The sequence below is a fragment of the Leptonychotes weddellii genome, chromosome 14 (genome assembly GCF_054177405.1).
Source record: "Leptonychotes weddellii isolate Sample4059 chromosome 14, ASM5417740v2, whole genome shotgun sequence".
Lineage (NCBI taxonomy): Eukaryota > Metazoa > Chordata > Mammalia > Carnivora > Phocidae > Leptonychotes > Leptonychotes weddellii.
The window spans coordinates 4046874-4052873 of record NC_138382.1 but is presented as its reverse complement, the minus strand read 5'-3'; the positions used below and the strand labels follow the sequence as shown (position 1 = coordinate 4052873).

Genomic DNA, 6000 nt, shown 5'->3' with positions numbered 1-6000 from the left:
TGGGCAATTATGGAAAAAGCTGCTAAAAACATGTGTCGAGGTTTTTGTGTAGATACAAGTTTTTGACTCCTTTGGGTGAAAAGGAGTTTCCAGTGGGAACGCTGGATTGTAGGGTAAGAGTATGTTCGGTTTTGGGCGCCTGGGTGGCTCAGTCGTTAAGCGTCTGCCTTCGGCTCAGGTCATGATCCCAGGGTCCTGGGATCAAGTCCCCACATCAGGCTCCCTGCTCGGCGGGAAGCCTGCTTCTCCCTCTCCCACTCCCCCTGCTTGTGTTCCTGCTCTCGCTGTCTCTCTCTCTGTCAAATAAATAAATAAAATCTTTAAAAAAAGAAAAAAAAGAGTATGTTCGGTTTTGTAAAAAACCGCCAAACTGTCTTCCAACGCGGCTGCACCATTTTGCATTCCCACCGGTCACAAATGCAAATTCTTGTTGCTCCACATCCTCGTCAGTATTTGGTGTTGTCGGTGTTCTGGATTTTGGCCATTCTCCTAAGTGTCTAGTGGTGTCCCATTGTTGTTTTAATTTGCAATTCTCTAATGACATATAATTGTGAGGGTCTTTTCATATGCTTATTGGCCACCCATGCAACTTCTTTGACGCAGTGTCCAGATCTTCTGCCCATTTTTTAATCAGTTTGCTAGCTTGGTTCTCTGTGTATTCTGGATAACAATCCTTTATGAGATGTGTCTCTTGCAGATATTTTTTTTTTTTAAGATTTTATTTATTTATTTGAGAGAGAGAGAATGAGAAACAGAGAGCATGAGAGGGAGGAGGGTCAGAGGGAGAAGCAGACTCCCTGCCGAGCAGGGAGCCCGATGAGGGACTCCAACCAGGGACTCCAGGATCATGACCTGAGCCGAAGGCAGTCGCTTAACCAACTGAGCCACCCAGGTGCCCCCTCTTGCAGATATTTTTAAGTCTGTGTCTTGTCTTCTCATTCTCTTGACATTTTTTTTAAAGAGCAAAAGTTTTTAATTTTTATGATTTCCAGCTTACCGATTGTTTCTTTTGTGGATTGTGCCTTTGGTGTCGTATCTAAGAGTCTTGCCATACCCAAGGTCATCAGGGATTTTTCCTATGTTTCTTCTTGGAGTTTTATAGTTTTACATTTAGGTCTGTGATCCATTTTGAGGTGTCTTTTGTTTTGTTTTGTTTTGTTTTGTTTTTGCATGTGGACGTCCAGTTGTTACAGCACCATTTGTTGAAAAGATTGTCTTTGTTCCATTGTGTTGCCTTTGGTCCTTTGCCAAAGATCAGTCAACTTGATTTATGTGTGTCTATTTCTGGACTCTCCATTCTGTCCCATTCGTCTATTTGTATGTTCTCTTACCAATACCAAACTCTCTTGATTACTGTGGCTTTGTAGTAAATCTGAAGTAAGATAGTGTCAGTCTTCCAACTTTGTTCTTCTCCTTCAATATGTGTTGACTATTCTGGGTCTTTTCCCTCTCCATATAAACTTCAGAACCAGTTTGTCAGTATCCGTAACATAACTTGGGATTTTGATTGCGATTGTGTTGAATCTATAGATCAAGTTGAGAAGAACTGACATCTTGACAATATTGAGTCTTCTTGTCTATGAACATGGACTATGTCTCCATTTATTTAATACTTCTTTATTTTTTTAAAATATTTTATTTATTATTTGTCAGAGAGAGAGAGCACAAGCAGGGGGAGCAGCAGGCCGAGGAAGAAACAGGCTCCCCACTGAACAAGGAGCCTCATGGAGGACTCGATCCCAGGATCCCAGGATCATGACCTGAGCCAAAGGCAGACACTTAACAGACTGAGCCACCCAGGTGTCTCTAGTTAATTGTTCTTTGATTTCATTCATCAGAGGTTAGAAGTTTACCTCCTATAGATGTTATACGTATTTTGTAAGGTTTATACCTATGTATTTCATTTGTTTTGATGCTAAGATAAATAGCATTGAGTTTTTAATTTCACATTCCACTTATTCATTGCTGGTATATAAAAGCAATTGACTTGTCTAATAAACTGTGATTTAAAAATACCAACATTCCTTCAGAAAAATTCTCACTCTCTATGGAATAAGTCAAACAGGTTGGTGAGAAGCTGAGTCCCTGTGTCAGCAGAGATCTGTCCCCACGGTCACCATTATCCCTTCACCACACCACTGGGCTGGATGCTTGAGAAACAGAACCATAAACATGTGGCTTCTGGCCCTTATAATTTATAGTCCGAAGGCTTCAAAAAATGAATTTTATTTAGCGCCTGTTTTTCATAAGTAATAAATGCTGACACATTTTCAAAATATAGAAAGCATAGGAAAAATATTTACTAACTATAATAAATTAAACTAACTAAATTATGAATTCAGTATTACATTCATCAGTTAGAACTGATGGTGAGACATTTAAATTTTTCCCAGAAAAGTCTTCTCATTCTTCACGGCAGTAAGGAAAAGATTATGACAGAGAAGACAAAGAGGAGAAATTAGGGCACTCAAAGTCTAACGTAGGAAAGAACACAGGAATACATGTCCAACCTTTCTCTTTGCAGTGTTCTCCTTCTCTGTCAGTAAGACCCAGACAGGAACGCACCACAATTTGAGGAACCGCTAGGTGTCAGGCACTGTGTTAAGACTAGGGATGCAGTAGTGATTTAAAACATAATTTTCTGCTTTCATGAAGCATATAGTCCAGGGTAAAAGGCAGACAGAAAACAAATAATGTCACAGCCATAAAACTGCAAGCGTAACCACAGACCACGACCATTGGATTAAACTAAACGGCTGTCAGAACTGCCGACCTGAGACATGAATCTGCTCTCCGTCCACCCTCAGGAAGTGTGGCCGGTCAAGTTCTGGAGCAAACTGTGGTCTGTGGGTGAGACGGAGGAAACCGTTCAGTGTCCCACATCCGAAGGTGTACAGCTGGAATACCAAGAACAAAAGTGGGGGACGGACCCCACCAGATCCTCTGCCCGCAGTCTCTTTCTCCAGCTACTGCAAAAACCTCCTATCAATGGCCCTGTGTCCTCTCCCTTACCCCTGGCCTGCTTGCAGAGTGCCAGTGACCCCTGCAAATGTAAGTCTGACTGTGCCATCCCCCCAAATTGTCCAGTGGTGTCCCATCTGATCATAACACCCATATATGGCCTGGCCCCAGGCCTCTTGGCCTCACGCTCACCTCCTTCCCTTGCTCCTTGCACTGCAGCCTTGCTGGGCTCTGTGCTTTCCCTCAGATGTTCTGGATACTCCTTCTGAGACTCTGCACTCTGGCATGTTCTTCCCACCCACAGCACACACTTCCATCACTCACCTCAGTGGGGTCTCCTGAGTGCCCATCCAAAATAGCTTCCAAAAGGTCTCTGTTGTCCTTGCTAGCTCACATCCCTGCCTGACACAATATTAGATCTAGTATTTATGTGTTCATAGTGGGACCCTCCTCATGAAGCCCACCAGCACTGAGCTGACGCCCCACCACCCATGGGCCTTCCCCTGTCTTCATCCACTTTTTCCCATGTCTGCATCCTTGGAGGTTACTGGGATCATCTGTTGATTGTCTGTGTCTAGGAAAGACAGGACCCAGCCCAGAGCCTGCCTTGGGGCCCCTGGCCTCTGGACAGAGACACGTCTGGCTGCTGGCCATCCAGGCACAGCAGGGAGCAGCTGGCTGGCCAAGAACCCGGGGCATGGGTGAGTGGGTGGGACAGGGCTGGAGGGCAGGGAGTCTTGGGGAAGACTGGGGCTTGGCAGAGCCCAGGTCACCCCAGAAGCCTTCTACGCATTCTTTATAGAATGCAGTCTTATTTGCCTTTGGGCTGTGGTCCCGAACGTCCAGGCAGGGCCATGCTCAGGGATCCAGCCCAACCTTGGCTCCTCCTTGCATGCCCCAGGACCTGGTCCAGCCAGGGTCAACGAAGGGCACAGCAGACCCACTGGCAAAGATTCTCTCCTTGACCAAACATTGCTCAGGCCCCTCCATTGTGGAGTCCCATTCTGGCAAGAATCCTGCTGTCAGTTTGGCCAGATCACCCTGGGCCCTTGGTATCTGATAAGGTTCTGTATCCTCCACCATCCCCCAGGGGATGTCTGCTCTACCTGGCCTGCCCTCAGCAAGAATCCTGGTAGGACAGTTTTGCCAGAAGCTCCTTTACTCCTGACCTTTCCTCTTAGTGATTTTCCGTCTACTTGCCCTCCCCCCGCCCCACCCTTGGCTATAAATCCCCCTTTTCCTTGTTGTGTTTGGAGTTGAACCCAATCTACCCCCCACCCACTATAAAACCACATCGCAGTAAAGCCCATCTGCAGGCAGTCGGCCTGGCAAATGTCATGAATAATCTTTTCTTGACACCCCAGAGCCAGCCCTGGCTTTCTCTCCGTGTCCACGAGGCAACTCAGTCCTAAGGACCAGTCTGTGGGCATGTGGCTGTTGCAGACCCCCTTGTTCCTTCCCACAGGTTCCAGGGAACTGGGGAGCAGGCCACGCAGGGAGTGTGCCTGCAGGCCAGCCCCGGGAGAGGGTGCGCTCTGGGGCCTCGTTCCCACCTGGTACCATGGCGACCTCGGTGCTGGGAGACTTTGGTTTTGTTCAGTTTTTTCCTCATTTACTCCACAGAGTTTCTGTTTCCTTAGGGGGCGTTGTCTTTGTTTCTTTTAAAGATTTTATTTATTTGAGAGAGAGAGAGCAAGAGAGAGCACGAGTGGGAGATGGGGAGAAGGAGAGGGAGAAACAGGCTGAGCAGGGAGGCTGACGCGAGGCTCGATCCCAGGACCCTGGGATCATGACCTGAGCGGAAGGCAGACGCTTAACGACTGAGCCACCCAGGTGCTCCTCTTAGAGGTTTTTGATACACTCCTGCAACCTAGGCCAATCAATAGTCTTTCTTCATCCTATTCATTGTTACCATTTTACACCATACTTCGGTTCCTGACTACTTTTTATAGAAACTCAGTGGCTTCAAAGATTCTCCCTCAAGGACTCTTGTTAACATTTCTCTAGAGAAGTGTTGGTCTGTTGCAAGCGTTGTTTTTTCCATCATGTCGTCAGTGTCCTCCCAGACTCTGTCCTTGGCTCCTGGGTCACACAGTCGGTGAAGTCTGCCCCTCTGTGTCCTCAGCGTATGGCCCTTGGCCTGGCAGTCCTGCTGGGCCAGTCCCACTGCCATGCTGAGCCAGGCCTCCGAGGACGGAGCACCTCAGCCCCCAGAGCCAAGGCCTCCGATCAAAGAATTTTGCCTGGATTGTATGTCAGAGGCCTCAAATAAATCAGAACGACACATTACAATTAACTCTGCAATCTGTGCAGACGGAGGGCGGGGGCAAGAAAGTGACTAGCAAAAGAAAAAAAAAAGTGTTCCAGGCGAGGCTGCTCTCTAGGGGAAAAACGAGGGGTCTTATCATGAGATGACCTCATCTTTCTTTGGGGTGTGGAGAGTCAGTTCCTGACTGACTAGTTAAGGCAACGTTTCTGGGGGACATTGAAATTGAAGTTTGATTATGTATTAAGCACAAGTTTATGAACTCCATGTAAGTGACCCCATTTGGGGCCTGTGTTGTTTTTTCCTAAACAATCCAAAGACATGTACACTATCTTTATATTTAATGTCTGCAATAAATACCCTACCTACTCTTATTTCTTCCTCAGTCATTTCTCCTAGGAAAGAAGGTAAAGACAATTTTTGTGGAATTACTAGCAATTATAATGAAGTTTAGGCAATGATTCAGGAACGGACTTGAATGGAAAAAAACAAAACTAATTAAAGACATCTTTAACAACTGTAGAAAATATCTTATGAAATGCAGTATCATTAGTAATCAGAATTATATTTATTAAATTTCTATGTATTTAATAGAATTAAATTAATGCTATTTATTAAATTACTGAGGTGTGGTAGTAGCCATCAGTATAAGCAAAGTATAAATTCTGTTATCTTTCTCCTGTTGACGTTACAAAAAAATCATGAATAAAATGAAAAGGAAAGATGCAAATATGAAAAATGCAAACATTTTGATCTCTTTTTATAATTTCCCT

General features: G+C 45.3%; 1 long non-coding RNA gene across 1 annotated transcript; it reads right to left on the bottom strand.

Moving 5' to 3' along the window:
• Window positions 1-1138: 1138 nt before the first annotated feature.
• Window positions 1139-3495, bottom strand: LOC145716920 (uncharacterized). Its single transcript, XR_014139859.1, has 2 exons — window positions 3286-3495; window positions 1139-2844 (listed from the first exon to the last, which is right to left on the bottom strand). It is a non-coding gene; the product is annotated as an uncharacterized LOC145716920 (long non-coding RNA).
• Between the last annotated feature and the right edge of the window lie 2505 nt (window positions 3496-6000).